The following is a 19,484-nucleotide window of genomic DNA, read 5'->3' as shown; positions in this document are numbered from 1 at the left end:
TTTAACGAACGGTTTTCGTCGTCTAGCCGCAGACAACGAACGTTCGTTCGTTAGCCTGTTCGTCCGTTTTCTTTTTCTCGGATTTTCCATGATTATTTCTGATCGCGATTTCCGATCAGTTTTTCGTTTTCGTTTTTCTTTTCGCTCGTTTGTCGGAATCAGGCGATTCAAGCGCCTAGAGTTTCGTCTCGAAGCCCTCTTTCCATTTAACGAACTCAAACAAGTTTTTGCTTCTGTAAAATTTGACTTAGGTCCAGATTAGTAAAGGAAGCTTGTTTCTTTCGCCGTTTGACTTTCGTTGCTTTGTTTGATGTGATTCTTTTTGCAAACCGGAGTTCTTAAGTTGAACTTTCTGGTTAGATCTCTTATTTGAGTTTTACCTGTGCATTAGATGAGTACTTATTGTATGCTTGTTTGTTTGCGATAGAGTACCCGGAGTGCGCCGCTTGCTACTTCGAATCCCTAGGTTTCACGGATCATCAGCAAGGCAAGTAACACTTTGATCATACTTTTCATTACCCAGTTTTATTGCATTAGATCAATCCTCAAACACTGCATGATTAGGATCTGATTAAATTGTGGGTTTTGGGAAGTAGATGAGGTAGTACCTATTACCTGTTTTGTATTCAAACCCTTGGGAGTTACTGCTACGTTTGGTTATATTGCTATGCTATGCTAGTAGACGTGGATTGGGTTTGAGTGTATCCATGGCAGATGTGAGTTTGTTAATTAATGGTTCAACTTAAGGTGGCAACTTAAATACACATCTGGGTGGATTGAGGCACCTGGGTATTCCAGCGATTGCCTTTTTTTATGGACCGCCACCCAGGCTCAAAGGGATCATAAGATTATTCATGCTAGAAACTTCCGTGTGCAGCCGCAAGCCATTAGGGGCTCTAGCATAGTTGATTAAGTTGTGTGAAGTCTTACAGTGGTAGACTAGCATATGTAGGGGAAGTAGGTGTAACTGTCTACCCGATCGTAAGGTGCTAACGCTTCTGAAAGACTATGTCTCTGTCATCCGTTTCTCGAACACCATGTAGTGCGAGAATCCCAACGGAGGAGATCGAGTCTTGCGGGGAAAAGTGCGCAAACCTCTGCAGAGTGTACAATCTAATCATGGTTAGCCGTGTCCCCGGTTATGGACATCTTGAGTACCTAGTACTTGTATTATCATGTGAATCTCATCATGTTACTTTAATTAATTTTGTTGGGATTAATGTTGAAACATAATTGGGATTGAGATGGTGTCACCCATTCTCAATGTTTAACAACCACCATGATAGTTAAATAAAATTTATTCCTTTGTAGTAGGGAAAAATTGGCTTTTCGCAAAACTATAACCATAGAGCTTTCCACCAGCCATATATGCATGTAATATAGCATTATTCTGTTCATTACTCTCTATGTGTTACATTGCCAGCATATTCCATGTGTTGACCCGTTCTCGGGCTGCAACGTTTCATGTTGCAGACTTTTCAGACGACGAGTAAGGTGACTTAGGTCGTGGTCTTATACTCAGTGATGCCGTTGGAGTTGATGGACTCGCTTATCTTCCAAGTCTTCCGCTGTTATCGTTTTTAGATGGCCTTAAGCCATATTTATTGTATTAAGTTCTCTTTTGAGACATTCGATGTAATAAGTGTGTGATTGCTACTCTGTTATAAATCCTTCGAGTACTGTGCGTGTCAGCATTACTGATCCAGGGATGACACTGATGCACAGAGACTTGACCGTCTGAGGTCTGGTCGCTACATGTCTGCTAGAACTACATCGGTATTTCCCCAAAGAGGAAGGGATGATGTAGCACAGCGACGGTGGGTATTTCCCTCAGTGATGAGACCAAGGTTATCGAACCAGTAGGAGAACCAAGCAACACTACGTAAGCATCACCTGCACACAAATAACAAATACTCGCAGCCCGACATGTTAAAGTGGTTGTCAATCCCTTTCGGGTAACGGTGCCAGAAATTGGTGCGTGGACGGGAGAAAGTAGTAATAGATTGAATGAATAGATCAAAAATAAAATAAAGTGCAGCAAGGTATTTTTGTATTTTTGGTGTAATAGATCTGAAAATAAAAGCAAAGGAAAATAGATCGCAAAGGCAAATATAATAAATAACAGACCCGGGGGCTGTAGATTTCACTAGTGGCTTCTCTTGAGAAAAATAGCAAACAGTGGGTGGGTCAACGAATTACTATTGGGCAATTGATAGAACTTCAAATAATCATAACGATATCCAGGAAATGATTATTATATAGGCATCACATCCAAGATTAGTAGACCGACTCCTGCCTGCATCTAGTACTATTACTCCACACATTGACCGCTATCCAGCATGCATCTAGTGTATTAAGTTCTTGGAGAAATGGAGTAATGCAATAAGAATGATGACATGATGTAGACAAGATCTATTTATGTAGAAATAGACCCCATCTTGTTATCCTTAATAGCAATGATACATACGTGTCGGTTCCCCTTCTGTCACTGGGATCAAGCACCTTAAGATCGAACCCATTACAAAGCACCTCTTCCCATTGCAAGATAAATAGATTAAGTTGGCCAAACAAAACCCAAATATCGGAGAAGAAGTATGAGGCTATAAGCAATCATGCATATAAGAGATCAAAGAAGACACAAAATAACTTTAATGGATAAAGTCATAGATCTAATCATAAACTCAAAGTTCATCGGATCCCAACAAACACACCGCAAAAAGAGTTACATCATATGGATCTACAAGAGACCATTGTATTGAGAATCAAATAAGAGGGAGGAAGCCATCTAGCTACTAACTACGGACCCGTAGGTCTACAAAGAACTACTCACGCATCATCAGAGAGGCACCAATGGGCATGATGAACCCCTCCATGATGGTGTCTAGATTGGATCTGGTGTTTCTGGAACTTGCGGCAGCTGGAATTGATTTTTGTCGACTCCCTTAGGTTTTCTGGAATATTGGGGTATTTATAGAGCAAAGAGACAGTCTGGGGGCACCTGAGCTGGGCACAACCCACCAGGGCGTGCCTGGGCCTCCAGGCGCGCCTTGGTGGGTTGTGCTCCCCTCGGGGCACCCCCAGACGCTTCTCCGGCCCACTGCATGTCTTCTGGTCCAAAAAAATCCACAAAAAGTTTCGCTGCGTTTGGACTCCGTTTGGTATTGATTTCCTCCGATGTAAAAAACATGCAAAAACAGCAATTGGCACTTGGCACTATGTCAATAGGTTAGTACCAAAAAATAATATAAAATGATTATAAAACATCCAAGAATGATAATATAACAGCATGGAATAGTAAAAAATTATAGATATGTTGGAGACGTATCAATACTTCATCGTCATCATCATCTTACCTCATCGGGTTTCCGTACTGGTCGTAGTCTTCCTCGTTGGCGACTCCATCCATTCCAATGATGTTCCTTTTGCCTCTCCTCACGACAACAAGGTTGGGATTGCTCGGGTCGGTTTTGAAGAAGTATTGTGTCACGTGCTTAGCGTGTACCCATGGCTCTTTTTTGCGATGGCATTCACGGTAGCGCTCTTGGCGTCGGGCATAGTCATGGTAGTAAAATACCGGTTTTCTCTTTCGACACTCAGCCTATCTGACACGGAACATCATCGCATTGTGCAGTCCAGAGTAGTCAAGCTCCCAGATCTCCTCGACCATTCCGTAAAATCTCTTAGTTGCGTCGTTGTCGCTGCCGGTCATGCATTCCATCGTCACCCCTGAGTTCTGAAAATCACTCTCCATATCTTTGGCCTCCATGTAGAACGTGTATCTGTTGATATCGTCTGCCTGATAGGTGACGAGGTTGGGCAAGGGGCCATGTGCTAAGGCGTATATAAGCAATCCGTCCTTAGAGCCCTCTTCCGGGGGATTAGCAAAAATATGCTCTTTGAACCAATGCAGGAAAGTGGAGTTGTGCTCTCTAGTAACTTCGGCGTCCATCCTGCATACCCTCGGTCACGATTCTTCTTTGCGATAGTTTCTTTGTGCAGTGTCCCGAAAGGATCTACCTGGTCTAGGTGTTGTAGCACTACCAAGTTCGCTCTGTCAAGGTCGTCGCATTGATCTGAGTAGGCCACATGCAGTTCCCTGCGACCGTTGGAGTGACCTTCTCCTTCGAGCTTCCCAACGTGCTTCTTAACGGGCAAACCAACACCAGGTGGCCGGTCTGCGCCATATAGAAAATTCTCACATAAAGAGATTCACTCTTGTGTCAGATAGCCCTGGACGATGCTTCCATCCGGACAGGACATGTTACGAATGAATCCTTTGATGATCCCATTCATCCTCTCAAACGGCATCATGTTGTGTAGGAATGACGTCCCTAGGTCTATTATGTCATCCACAATATGGACACACAGATGCTCCATGACGTCAAAGAACGCGGGCGGGAAGTACATCTCAAGCTCATTTAATATCACAACGATCTCTTCCTGTAGCCTTTGGAGCTGCTTCACACTGATCGACTTTCGAGAGATGACGTCGAAAAAGTTGCAGAGACCAATAAGCGTGTCATGGACGTGCTTGTCCATTATCCCTCTAAGGGCAACAGGTAGTATCTGCATCATTATCACATGACAGTCATGGGACTTCATCCCGCTAAACCTTTTCTTCTTTGTGTCTAGAAATCTGCTTATCTTCCCACAATAACCAGAACTAACTTTGGTTCCGGTAAGGCACTTGAAGAATTGATCGATCTCAGTCGGACTAAAGGTGAAGCAAGAAGGGGGAAATAATCCTCTTCCTTTACTTTTTTGCCCTTCTTCTCCCGCGCCTCTGTCTCCATCTCTGTCTCCTCTGACTTTTTACGGGGGGCATGTGCAGATCTTCCTTGATTTTCATATCTTGCAAGTCTTTTCTTGCCTTTGGCCAATCCTTGATCTTATCCGGCATATTCATCAGTGTCGCAAGCAAGCTCTCAAGGACATTCTTACAGATATGCATTTGATCAAGGCAATGAGGCGTGTCGAGTTTGTGCCAGTACTCCAAGTCCTAGAAAATAGACCTCGTCTTCCATACCTTCAGTAGCGGCTCCGGCGCCTTTTTCATTGTCTTTCCCGGCGCAGGGCACTGTTCCCAGTTTTTCAATAGCTCATCGAGTTCGGCACTGCTCCGCTTACATGGAGGTCCTCGATGCTCAGCCTCACCATTGAATAGATCTCCATGGTTTCTCCATGGGTCGTCCTTCTCGAGTCATCTTCGATGCCCCATGTACATGATTTTCCCAGACCCGCCATATTTCCTTGACGTTAGCTGCTGAGACGTCGTATCATCCATGCACCACGTGCATCCGCAATATCCATGGCACACCTGGCCTGCGACATATCCGTAACCGAGATAGTCGTGCACCGTCGTGATCAGCGCGGATCTCATATAGAAATACTCGCCTTTGCTGGTGTCCCATGTCTTGGCCGGTGTTTTCCATAACGTGTCTAAATCCTCTTGAAGTAGCCCTAGATACAGATTAATATTATTTTCCGGTTGTTTCGGCCCTTGAATAAGCATACTCATGTGTATGTACTTCGACGCCATGTCTGGCCTCTTCCCCGTCGCCATGTCCGGCCCCTTCTCCGCTGCCATTATCGATCATCTCTTCGTCTTGCCCCGTGTCGTCATTGCCTGCCCCGTCGGCGTCCTCAACATCATCATCCTCATCTTCAATTATCCACCGAGTATAGCCTCCATGAAACCAGTCATGAGCAGGTGCGCCATCACACGACCATCATCATAGGGGTCGAGCCAAACTCGTCCTTTGCATCTTCGACACGAACATACAATATCTGTCAGGTTATTTTCTTTCATGTCCTGCACCGCCGACCGCAACCACTTGTCCACCATCGTTCCACTGACCATCATGAATTCCTTCACTGTAATAATAAACAAATTGATTTTAAAATGCATGCATGCATCAAAGTCATACAAAAATTTGGCATGACCTTCCCTAAAAATAGGACATATAGAGTTTGCCCGGAATTCGCTGAAACAGAAATAAATCGACATTTCGGCAAAACATTGGCAACTCACAAGCACAATTCGGCGGCAACTCATGCCACACACACAATTTCCATCATATCGCCCGATTATGTCATATCGCACACATACACATATTTCCATTCTTGCAAAAGCATAAATTTTTAATCACCTATCTCGAGATCGAACACGGTGATGATGATATGTCGATAGGTGTCGCCACACACACCTATAGAATGATCAAAAGTGGACAAAACTCTTCTTGACAAGGCTAGATCTAGTTAGGGAGGTACATAGGTCACTTCACTAAATGCTAGATCTACCTAGCTAGCTAGTTTGGGAGGAGACAAGTTCAACTAATGGAGGGGGAAGGAAAAAGAGAAAGGAGATGCATTAATGGAGGTGGTGTAGTTAGTTAGGAGTAATAAAGAGAGAGAAAGATAGGTAGAAGAAGGATAGTAATGGGGGGGAAGAAGTAGTGAGGAAGAAGCAAAGTGAGGGAGAGAGGAGGTGGGAGCTAGGGGAAAGTGAAGGAAGAGAGGATGGGGGAGGGGGAGGTGGGAGGAAAAAGGTGGTATGGCTGCGGTTTTGCAGTAGCGCTGTATGTAAAACGCGCTGCTGCTAATAAGATAGCAGGAGCGCGCTTCTGGAAAAGGCGCTACTGCTAAGCGGGGCCCGCCATGTGGCCAGGTTCAAAATTAGCAGTAGCGACCTGCAAAATAACCGCGCTACTACTATTACATTAGCAGTAGGGCGGTTAATTTGGGCGCGCTACTACTAAACCTAGCATGGCGGGAACGGTCGGGTAATTTTAGTAGTAGCATGTCTCTCCCGAGCCGCGCTACTGCTAAGTCGGTAGCAGTAGCGCCTGTTTGGGACCGGCGCTACTGCTAATAAGCAGTAGCGCCCCTTCTTGTCCAGCGCTACTGCTAAGATTTTGTGTATAAGGTTTTTCCTAGTAGCGAGTGTCGCCTTTGCCCCAACACACTAGCGAGGAGACAGACGGTCGAGCAGGCTGCTCAGTCATGACTGTAGTCCATGTAGTTTTGGCCCGGTTAACACGTGACATGGAGGCGGACGCAAGAGGAAGACAACCGACAATGGACGCCGACGGCGCGTTCGGCCGCCGCAGCCTCCATGGAAGAACACTGCAGCCCACCAAGGGGGCCTGCGGAGGAACAGTAGAGGGAAAGTGGAGGGTACCGATGCCGAAACAGAACTGCGACAGAAGCTTGCCGCTCGGATGGAGGACTGCAGTGGCGCAACCTCGACGAACAGAGGAGCAGCTCGGGTATAGGGATAGCGCTGTCGCATGGAAACCTGCAGGACCTCGGGAGAATATCAGGTGATAGAATCACTTGTGTGCTACCATGATACCAATTTGAAAATTTTAATTTTACATGTGTCAAATTTTTTTTGAAAAAAATTATGAATGTTCATCACATATGTTTCTACACTCTAAAAAATTCAGATCAAAATCCGAATTACACAAAGAGAAACAAAAAAGACAAATCTAAATGTGAATAGTGTCGTTTTTTACACTATTCACACTTTTGTCTTTATTGCAACTATTCATGTTGGATCTCTCTTTTTTTCAGATTTTGATCTGAATTTTTTAAAGGTTGTAGACACATATGTGATGAACATTCATAATTTTTTTAAAAAAAATTGACACATCTAAAATTAAATTTTTTAAACTGGTATCATGTTAGCACACAAGTGATGGTATCACCTGATATTCTCCCGCATGACCTATCCTGCTTCAGATTTCACGGGCCAACCTAGCCTGACAAAATGGAATTCCTCCAGATTTTACGATAGTTCCGCCTGGGCTTTCTACCTTAAGGCCCGACTACCGAAGAAAACCGTAGCTCATTCTACAGAGCAGCGGCCCACGACATGGTGCTTCATATGTGTGCAACAACCTGGACAGCTAAGCGAATCGTGAGCGTTCGTATGCATGATCCGATGGCTGAAAGCTCCAAATCACCATGGAGGCTCGTAGCTAGCTGAGCTATTCAGTTTTTTAATACTACTAGCAAGAGAGCCAGTGCGTTGCTACGGGGTGAGAAAATTATGCCCTTCAAGTCAAGCGACCGACAACATAATACTTGTAATGATTATAGATAATATACAACCCATTTTGTTAATTAAAATCAATAAAACTGATAGATTGCACTTAATAGTTAGACATGCTAATATAATATATTTAGTTGATGAACTACATGACACAAGCTTAGAGAACGGTTGTCATGAACCAAAATGAATCAAACTGATTAAGTGATTAGATCTCTATCGGTTACCACGGAGGCAGGGGACAAGGCTCGTTTGAATGGCTCAAAGATGTCATAAATGAAGTTAATGAATGTGATGATGATGTACTGTACCACTCAAGCGTAACAGTTTCAGTAAACAACGTCTCACATAGTACAGTTTTGTAGAAGGAAAATGCAACACAGATGCCCTACTACCTTACAAGTGTGTATGAGGAAGGAGATGTGAGGTCAGCTCTGATTGCCATGGTTCAATCGCTTCGACACGGAAAAAATAGAGTGGATATCACCTCCGACAGCAAGGCTTTCTTCTTCTTCCCCCCTCTCACTCCCACTGTTAACCGCGAAAAATTTCGGAGACCATGGTTGCTTGCTTTCCAGACAGCTAATTCACAGATCCGGACACACTTTGCAAGGCCAAACTGGAGAAAGGTGTACTCTGATTTGGTACTCACAAGAACCCTCATATAGGTTAGTCACATTTGATTATTATTTTTTGGCTGCGCACCTGATCAAAATTGAAGTGACGAATCCTACTTTAAATTACAAAAAAGGACACTACATATGAGAGTAAGGAACAAAATCAATAGACTGCTTCTGTCATGTTAATAGCTCTCACAGAAAGGTGATGTTGACGGACCCGTGCTGCAGAGTCTCCCTCGCCCCCGTCGATGCCGTGTTGCAGCCGCGGCCCTTAGAGCAACTCCACTCATTCGTCCCCACAGAGCAGCGGCCGGCGCTATTTTGCACCTTCGTCCGATGCTTTTTAGGCCCTAGGGCCGATTTAGGTCCCAGCGACGCCCCCTAGGGCCTGCCCCAAGATGTTTAAATTCAAACATGACAATTCCCGCTATCAAAAAAAGCCACAAGTCAGGCGATCAACACCTTAAGTCCGGCGATCACCATGCCACAGTTCGGCGAATCAATAACTTGAAAGTTCGGCGTTCAAAAGGAAGGACGTATAGGCAATTCATCAAATGGCGGCGCCGTCCACCGGCGTCGGACGGGCGGGAGTCGGCGTGCGCGGGCTGGTCGGCGTCGGCGCGGCTTCTGTGCTGGGCGTCGTGGAGGCGTCGCTCGGGCTTGGCGGCAGCGTCGGGGTCGGCGTGGGAGTTGGCGCTGCCGTCGACAGCATCTGGTTCGGGATGAGGCCACGCTCCGCCAGGTACCACGTCTTGACCTGCTAGTCCATCATCGCCATGTCGTGTAACACCCCGCATTTAACTTTCCATATTTATAACTCCGACTCTTGCCATTTCCGGCTATGTGTTATGATATTCCCTCCGTGGTCGGGTTTTGTCTTTCGTTTTGTATTTTGTTCATGTCATGCATTTCACAGCATGTCATCATGTGCATTGCATTTGCATACGTGTTCGTCTCTTGCATCCGAACATTTTCCCCGTTGTCCGTTTTGCAATCCGTCGCTCCTAGCTCCTCCGGTGCACCCCTCTTGTTTTCTTTCGTGTGCGGGAGTCTAACGTTCTCGGAATGGACCGAGGCTTGTCAAGTGGCCTTAATATACCACCCGGAGACCACCGGTCAAGTTTCGTTTCATTTGGAGGTCGTTTGGTACTCCAACGGTTAACCGGGCATCCGCAAAGTCCATTTGTGTGTTGCAGCAAAAACCCCTACGAAACCAGCCCAAAACCCACCAAACTCTCTTCCATGCTCTAGGTCGTTCGATCACGATCGTGTGGGCGAAAACCGCACCTCATTTAGAGCCTCCTAGCTCCCTCTACCTATTTATATGTGAGCCTCCCGAAAAACGCATCGCAGTCGAAACCCTACCTTCTTCCACCTCGCGCCCGGACGAAATTCCCCGCCGCCGGACGTGTCTGCGCCGCCACCTGTCCCTGCCGCCGCCGTTCCTACCGCGCGCCGCCGCGGGCCCGCGAGCCCAGATCCGGCCCGCGGGGCCCAAACCCCGTCGCCGCCCGAGGCGCCTGCCCCGCGCCCGAGGCTCGCCGCCTCCGCGCCGGCGGCTGCGCCACCCGCCGCCTGCCGGACCCCGCCGCCTCGCCGGCCCGCCGCGGGTGCCGTCTTCCCCGTCGCCGGCGTCCTCCCGCGCCACCGCCCGCGGCCTCCACTCCGGCGACCGACGGCGCCACCTCGCCTCCTCCTCCCTTCGGCCGCCGCCCCGCCTCCTCGTTCCCCTCCCGTCGCCGGCGAGCGTCACCGGAGCCGAGCCGGCGAGCTCCCCGAGGACGGCCCCGATCCAGATCCAAACTTCTGTGAGCGTTGACTTGTCCCGAGACCCGTTTTATTTCTCCAAGTCCTCAATCTTTACAGCATATGCTCATGTTCGATAGTGCATAACTTCTTGCATGTAGCTCCGATTGGCGCGTGTAATATGTCAAATTGTTCGCCTCGTGATGCTCTACGTTTTGTTCAATTGCACCATGTTCATCAGAGGTCATCTTGATGCCCAAATCTCTGTTGCAAGAGGGCTAGTTGCAGTTATCTGCTGGTTCTTAGCAGAACTTGGAGATTTGTCATTTTTGTATCATTTAATCTGTGCATCTTATGGGCATGAGCTCTACAGGTGTTTTGTTGTATGCCATGCCATCTTTCCAAAGGTGTATGCCATGTATTTTTGTGATCTCTGTGGTGACTACCACAAGCATGCAAAGTAGGCTCCATAATGTTTCTGATTTCAGGGACAGTGATTTCTCCAAGTCCTTGTCTGCTGTTATTTTGTTGCCATGTAAACTTAATGCTACAGAGAGATCCATGGATATTTTGGAGATGTTCAGTAAGGATGCTTTGTATCTATAGTTGTAATTGATCCATTCCTGGAATTTTTTGCAATTATGGAGTGCCATAGCATGACTCAATCTTGCTCTACTTTTGCTATAAAATATTTCTGGCAGATTCTTAACATGATATGCAATTTTGCCAAGCTTATTGTAGTTGCTCCATACATGATATGCTTTTGTTATTGCCATGGATAGCTTCATAAACATGCCATCTTGCTGTAGATATGCTTGGTTTGTCATTCATTGATCTTTAGTGAGTGCATCAAGCTCACAAAGAGGCCTTCATATTATTATTTCTGCCATGCTCTGTTTTCTGCTAAGTCTGAAACCTGATAACGAAACTTGCTATGTTTACATGCTTGCCATCATATCTTATGATCCTTTTTGGCTTATGGTCAGTAAGGTACTTTTCTCATATGCATTTAGTAGAGCACTGCCATGCCATGTTTCGCCATGTTAAGTTCCTGTAGCATGTTGATTTCGTGCTCTGAACATTGCTACCTGATGCTGTTTTCTGCCATGTCCAGTTTTTCACCAAGTCTGTGATCCTGTTATCTTTTGCACTTTTTCCATGCTTGTTTGAGCTTGATATGTTGTGAACTAGCCGTAGCTCAGTGTTCATCTTTTGTCAAACATCTCCTGTAGATTACTGTCATATGCTTTGTTGCTATGTTGGAGTGCTGTAGCATTATTGTTTGTTGCATTTTAAGTGCTATCATGCTGTTAATCGCAGATTCGTGTCATTCTTGTTTTGCTTGCCATTTGCAAACCGTGCATCCGTTTCCGGTGATCTTTATATCGATTTCGACCGAAATCATCTCATCTTTCCAGTGGCATGCTTCGTTTGCCAAGTTACTGCATTGTTCATCATTTTCCTTCCGGAGCACGCATATGCATCGCATATCATATCTTGCATATCATACATGTTTTGCATCATGTTGCTTGTGCATTTCTCGTGGTTGATTGTGGTTCTGTTTGTTTGTGTTCTTGTCTTGGGTAGAGCCGGGAGACGAGTTCGTGAACGAGGAACCTGTTGAGTACGCTTTCGAGGATCAAGCTCTCGACAACTCTGAGAACCTTGCAGGCAAGATGACCACCCCTCGAAATCACTTCTATCTTTGCTTTGCTAGTTGTTCGCTCTATTGCCATGCTGCGCTACCTATCACTTGCTATATCATGTCTCCCATTTGCCGTGTCAGCCCCTAACCATCCTTTCCTAGCAAACCGTTGTTTGGCTAAGTTACCGCTTTTGCTCAGCCCCTCTTATAGCGTTGCTAGTTGCAGGTGAAGTTGAAGTTGGTTCCATGATGGAACACGGATATGTTGGGATATCACAATGTCCCTTATTTAATTAATGCATCTATATATTTTGGTAAAGGGTGGAAGGCTCGGCCTTATGCCTGGTGTTTTGTTCCACTCTTGCCGCCCTAGTTACTGTTATACCGGGATTATGTTCCTTGAGTTTGCGTTCCTTACGCGGTCGGGTGATTTATGGGACCCCCTTGATAGTTCGCCTTGAATAAAACTCCTCCAGCAAGGCCCAACTTTGGTTTTACCATTTGCCGCCTAAGCCTTTTCCCCCGGGTTTTCGCGAGCCCGAGGGTCATCTTTATTTTAAACCCCGGGACCAGTGCTCCTTCGAGTGCTGGCCCAAACCGAGCGATGTCCGGCGCCCCCTGGGCAACCAGGGTCTATGCCAACCCGACGTCTGGCTCATCCGTTGTGCCCTGAGAACGAGATATGTGCAGCTCCTATTGGGATTTGTCGGCACATTCGGGGGCTTTGCTGGTCTTGTTTTACCATTGTCGAAATGTCTTGTAAACCGGGATTCCGAGACTGATCGGGTCTTTCCGGGAGAAGGTTTATCCTTCGTTGACCGTGAGAGCTTATGATGGGCTAAGTTGGGACACCCCTGCAGGGTATTATCTTTCGAAAGCCGTGCCCGCGGTTATGAGGCGGATGGGAATTTGCTAATGTCCGGTTGTAGAGAACTTGTCACTTGACCCAATTAAAATACATCAACTGCGTGTGTAGCCGTGATGGTCTCTTCTCGGCGGAGTCCGGGAAGGGAACACGGTCTGAGTTATGATATGACGTAAGTAGGAGTTCAAGATCACTTCGTGATCATTTCTAGATGACGACCGTTCCATTGCTTCTCTTCTCGCTCTCTTTTGCGTATGTTAGCCACCATATATGCTTATTGCCGCTGCAGCTCCACCTCATTACACCATCCTTACCTATAAGCTTAAATAGCCTTGATCTCGCGGGTGTGAGATTGCTGAGTCCCCGTGACTCACAGATTCTACCAAAACAGTTGCAGGTGCCGACGATGCCAGTGCAGATGATGGGGTCGATCTCAAGTGGGAGTTCGACGAGGAACGTGGTCGTTACTATGTGTCTTTTCCTGATGATCAGTAGTGGAGCCCAGTTGGGACGATCGGGGATCTAGCATTTGGGGTTGTCTTATTTTCATCTGGATTTTGACCGTAGTCGGTCTATATGTTTGTATTTTGGATGATGTATGAACTATATTTATGCATTGTGTGAAGTGGCGATTGTAAGCCAACTCTTTATCCCATTCTTGTTCGTTACATGGGATTGTGTGAAGATGACCCTTCTTGCGACAAAACCACTATGCGGTTATGCCTCTAAGTCGTGCCTCGACACGTGGGAGATATAGCCGCATCGTGGGCGTTACAAGTTGGTAATCAGAGCCATCCCCGACTTAGGAGCCCCCTGCTTGATCGAATCGCTGGCGTTGTTGAGTCTAGAACAAAAATGTTTTGAGTCTTAAGATTATATATATCGGAGAGTAGGATTCTTTTTACTCCTCAGTCCCTTCGTCGCTCTGGTGAGGTCTCCTGACGTAGAAGTTTTGACTCTTCTCTCCTCAAATTTCACTAAAAAAAATTTAGGATCACGCGGGTATCTTGAAATCGTTCCGATGGTTTTGTGACGAGAACATTGTTCTTGGTGCCTCCTGTCATTTAGGGGTTGTGGCAGTGTCCCGGGGAGTTGAGCTCCGAGGTGTTGTTGTCACAATTTTATCGTTGCAGTTCTGGAATACCTGAGTTTCGCCGACATCGAAATCTCTTTTATGCAGTTGTTGGTGAGATCACCTCGACGCCACCCAGTACTGGGGCGGGAGTTCGGGAGTATTGCCATAACTTGTATAAAGGATGCTTTTCGAAGGTTGAGGTAAACGATTTCCTAAGGTTTCTTGGTTATGTGTTGACGGATGGATACAGCTGGATCTAGGGATTGCTAGTTTGGGTGATATATTTTGTGTCCCCTGTATCCCCTACACCAGATTGCATAACCAGAAAGTTTCGGGAGTTTATGTGGGAATTCAAGTAGCCTTAGGATATCTCTCTGACAGACGCATGATATGAGATTGGGGTTCGACGTCTAGTGGTCCGCCTGTACACGGTTGATTTTACAGTGGTCTCGTAGTGTCTTAAAGAGTCCTTGGCTATGCCGACTCGGGGACGCTTCGTATGTCATGTGCACAGCCTTGTACATGATGGTGCTGTACGATTGAGCCCGTGTGGACCCCACCACGAAAACTTCGGACGAAATCTCTATCATATGTTTGTTCCGGCTTATTCTGCAAGCCAATACTTTGTTTTGTTTTCATTTGTGGTATTCGAGTTGCTTCGAAGTCATATGTTGATTCCATATCTTTTTCAAGTGGCTTCTCAACTTAATGGAAGTGTGATGATTTACTACGGAATTCATTCGTTCATCCTCGTTCAAATGTTTATTGTGAAGACTATATGTTGCAATTTCTATCCATTGATTCCACTTATCTATTTGTCTATCAAGATGCTAACGGATGTCACCCTCTTCAGGATGGCTCCGCCAACGCGTCAGAATCCGGATCGCAATGATGGGAGTCAAGCGAACCCTCCGCCACCACCTCCACCTCCGGAGGCATGGCAAGCTATCATGGCAGCCACCAACGCCAATGCTCAAATGATTTTGCAACTCTTGCAAGAACGTACTCAAGGGCAAGGCAATCAAGGCAATCAAGGTCAAGGCAACAATCAGTTTCACTTTGCTACTCTCAACCAGTTTCTCGCAATCAGCCCAAGTCTTTCAGCTACTGTGCCGAGGCCACGGATGCCGATGATTGGCTCGTGGACATCAACAAGCATTTTGAATGTAGCAATGTCAGGCCTGAGGACTATGTCAAGTTCGCTTCTTTTCAGCTCAAGGACCAAGCTGCTGACTGGTTTCAGCAATACAAAGATTCCAGAGGAGGTCGTGTGATCACTTCGACTGACTTCTGTCGGGACTTCAAAGCGCACCACATTCCACAAAGTGTTGTTGAGAGCAAGCGTGAGGAGTTCCGCAATCTCAAGCAAGGCAACATGTCTGTGTATCAATACAACATCCAGTTTCAGAAACTTGCTCGCTTCGCTAAACAAGACGTTCCTGATGAAAAGAGCATGATCTATCACTTCAGAGGTGGCCTTAAAGAGGATCTGCAGTTAGCTCTCGTTCTTGTTGAGCCTACTCAGTTTGATCAATTCTATAATATGGCACTGAAGCAAGAGGCTGCTCAGCTCAAGTGTGAGGCTTCTAAGAAAAGAGTCAGGGACGCAGTTCAGTCTTCTTCTTCCTCACTTGTGACAGCTAAGCAACAGAAGTTCTCGTTGCCTCCTCCTCCTCCGTTTCATCAGCCTTATCAGCAAAAGAACAAAGGTGGCCATGGTTCTTCCAACTCTTCCAACTCTGGCTATCAGAACAAGTCTCAGAATCAAGCTCCAAAGTCCAATGCTCCTTATCACCGTCCACTCTCAGAGGTGACTTGCAACAAATGTCAGCAGAAAGGTCACTATGCTAACAAGTGCTTCAACCAAAGGCGTCTTCCTCCTCCTCCTCCTGTCAGATCTTCCAGCAATGCAGTGGTCAAGCATAATCCAAAGTCTGCTAAGGTGAACATGATGAATGCAGCTCAAGCGGAGGAATCTACTGATGTGATAATGGGTAATCTTCCTGTTAACGATATTCCTGCAAAAGTTCTTTTTCACACTGGTGCATCGCTTTCTTTCATATCAAGACCATTTGCATTTAAGCATGAGTTGGTTTATCAAGATTTGCCTAGACCATTATCAGTTGTCTCTCCGGGTAAATTCATGAATGCAAGCTCCATGGTTCCGGATGTTTCCATCAAGATGGGCAACTATAAATTTCTGTCTTCTCCAGTTGTTCTTGGTGACTCGGATATTGATCTTATTCTCGGGATGGACTGGCTTTCTAAGCACAAGGCTCAACTTGATTGTGCTCCCAGGGAAATTCAATTGACACACTCGTCTGAGGATGTGATTATTTATGCCGCTTGTGATGAAACCATTCGGTTTTTCTCTCTCAATGAGAAGGGCGAATTGAATGCCATCTCTCAAATTCCAGTCGTTTGTGAGTACCAAGATGTCTTTCCAGAAGAGCTTCCGGGTATGCCTCCTCATCGGCCAGTTGAGTTCGTTATCGAACTAGAGCCTGGTACTGAACCCGTTTGCAAGCGTCCATACAAGCTTGGACCCAACGAGCTGAAGGAATTGAAGAAACAGCTCGATGAACAAGAGCGTCTGGGTTTGATCAGACCGAGTTCTTCTCCATGGGGTTGTGGTGTTCTTTTTGTCAAGAAGAAGGATGTCACGGACCGACTTTGTGTCGACTACCGTCCATTGAACAAGAAGACAATCAAGAACAAGTATCCACTTTCCAACATCAATGAGCTATTTGAGCAACTCAAAGGGGCTAAAGTATTCTCGAAGCTTGACCTTCGTATGGGTTATAATCAGATTCGCATTCGTGAAGAAGATATCCCCAAGACAGCATTCAGAACAAGCTTTGGTTCTTATGAATATACTGTCGTGTCTTTCGGCCTTGTCAATGCTCCTCCAGTATTCTCTCGGATGATGAATTTCATCTTCAACCCCTATACCAATGAATTCGTCCTGGTGTATCTCGATGATATCTTGGTCTTCTCCAAGAATAAGAAGGATCATGCCAAACATTTGCGATTGGTGCTCGACAAGCTCAGAGAGTATCAATTCTATGCGAAGTTCTCCAAATGTGAGTTTTGGCTCGATGAAGTTCTTTTCCTTGGTCACATCATCTCTGCCAAGGGCATCGCTGTTAACCCCGAGAAGGTGTCCGCAATTGTGAATTGGGAACCTCCTCAGAATGTCAAGCAGCTCCGCAGTTTTCTTGGTCTTGCAAGCTATTGCCGAAGATTCGTTGAGAATTTCTCCAAGATTGCAAAGCCTCTTTCCAACCTCCTCCAGAAGCATGTGAAGTATGTCTGGTCTCCTGAGTGTGACATTGCTCTCAACACTCTCAAAGAGAAACTAGTCACAGCTCATGTCTTGACTCCTCCTGATGAATCCAAGCCGTTTGAAGTTTTCTGTGATGCTTCTCTCCAAGGTCTCGATGCTGTGTTAATGCAAGAAAAGAAAGTTGTGGCCTATACCTCTCGTCAGTTGAAGCCCAACGAGAAGAACTACCCCACTCACGATCTCGAGTTGGCGGTAGTTGTCCATGCATTAATAACGTGGAGACATCTCTTGTTGGGAAGACAAGTGGACATTTTCACCGATCACACGAGTCTCAAGTACATTTTCACTCAACCCAACCTCAACCTCAGGCAGACTCGATGGGTCGAAATGATTCAAGAGTACAATCCGAGTATTGAATATACTCCAGGCAAAGCAAATGTCATTGTAGATGCTTTAAGCAGGAAGGCTTATTGCAATAGCTTAATTCTCAAGCCTTTCCAACCGGATCTTTGTGAAGCTTTCCGCAAGCTGAATCTCCAAGTTGTTCCTCAAGGCTTTCTTGCCAACCTCATAGTCTCTCCTACTTTGGAAGATCAAATTCGTGAGGCACAACTCCTTGATGCCATGGTGAAGAAGGTGAAACGTGGTATCGACAAGGGTCTTTCCAAATACAAGTGCTATCGCATTGATGACAGAGACACTTTATTCTTCGAGGACCGGATTGTGGTTCCTAAAGGTGATCTAAGGAAAGTCATTATGAACGAGGCGCACAATTCTCTCCTTTTCATTCATCCTGGAAGTACGAAGATGTACCATGACCTCAAGCAGTCGTATTGGTGGACTCGAATGAAGCGAGAAATTGCTCAATTCGTGAATGAATGTGATGTCTGTCGAAGGGTGAAAGCAGAACACCAACGACCAGCTGGTCTCCTCCAACCTCTTGCTATCCCAGAATGGAAGTTTGATCATATCGAAATGGACTTCGTGACTGGTTTTCCAAAGTCCAAGCGTGGAAATGATGCTATCTTCGTTGTCATCGACAAGCTCTCTAAAGTGGCTCATTTCCTTCCAATCAAAGAATCCATCACAGCAGTTCAGTTGGCAGAGCTATACACCTCCAGAATTGTCTCCTTGCACGGCATTCCACAATTGATTTCTTCAGATCGTGGAAGCATCTTCACCTCTAAGTTCTGGGACTCCTTCTAGAAGGCCATGGGCACTAACATTCGCTTCAGCACAGCTTTCCATCCTCAAACTAGTGGCCAAGTCGAGCGAGTCAATCAAATTCTTGAGGATATGCTCAGGGCTTGTGTCATTTCCTTTGGCATGAAATGGGAAGATTGTCTTCCATATGCTGAATTCTCCTACAACAACAGTTTCCAAGCGAGTTCGGGCAAGGCCCCATTCGAGATTCTCTATGGCAGAAAGTGTCGTACTCCTCTTAATTGGTCAGAGACTGGTGAACGCCAACTTCTTGGCAATGACTTAATCACTGAAGCTGAAGAGATGTGTAAAGTCATCCGTGATAATCTCAAAGCCGCGCAATCGCGCCAGAAGAGTTACTATGATAGTAAGCACCGTGATGTGGCTTTCGAGATCGGAGACCATGTCTACCTCCGCGTCTCTCCAATGAAAGGCACTCGTCGCTTCGGTATCAAAGGGAAGCTTGCCCCTAGATACGTGGGTCCTTTCAAGATCGTGGGACCTCGCCTATCAACTTGAGCTTCCTTCCAACTTCGCGCACGTGCACGATGTGTTCCACGTGTCACAGCTCCGCAAGTGCTTCAAGACGCCTGAGCACACTATCAACTTCGAAGAGATTGACCTCCAAGAAGATTTGTCTTATCATGAGCACCCCGTTGCTATTCTTGAAGAAACTGAGCGCAAGACTCGCAACAAGTCAATCAAATTCCTGAAAGTGAAGTGGTCGCACCATTCCGACTGGGAAGCCACCTGGGAACGCGAGGACCATCTCCGTTCCGAATATCCGGAGTTCTTTCAGTCCTAGATCTCGGGACGAGATCCTCTCGTAGTGGTGGAGTGTTGTAACACCCCGCATGTAACTTTCCATATTTGTAACTCCGACTCTTGCCATTTCCGGCTATGTGTTATGATATTCCCTCCGTGGTCAGGTTTTGTCTTTCGTTTTGTATTTTGTTCATGTCATGCATTTCATATCATGTCATCATGTGCA

Source organism: Aegilops tauschii, chromosome 4 (genome assembly GCF_002575655.3).
Source record: "Aegilops tauschii subsp. strangulata cultivar AL8/78 chromosome 4, Aet v6.0, whole genome shotgun sequence".
Lineage (NCBI taxonomy): Eukaryota > Viridiplantae > Streptophyta > Magnoliopsida > Poales > Poaceae > Aegilops > Aegilops tauschii.
This window is presented reverse-complemented; position numbering follows the sequence as displayed.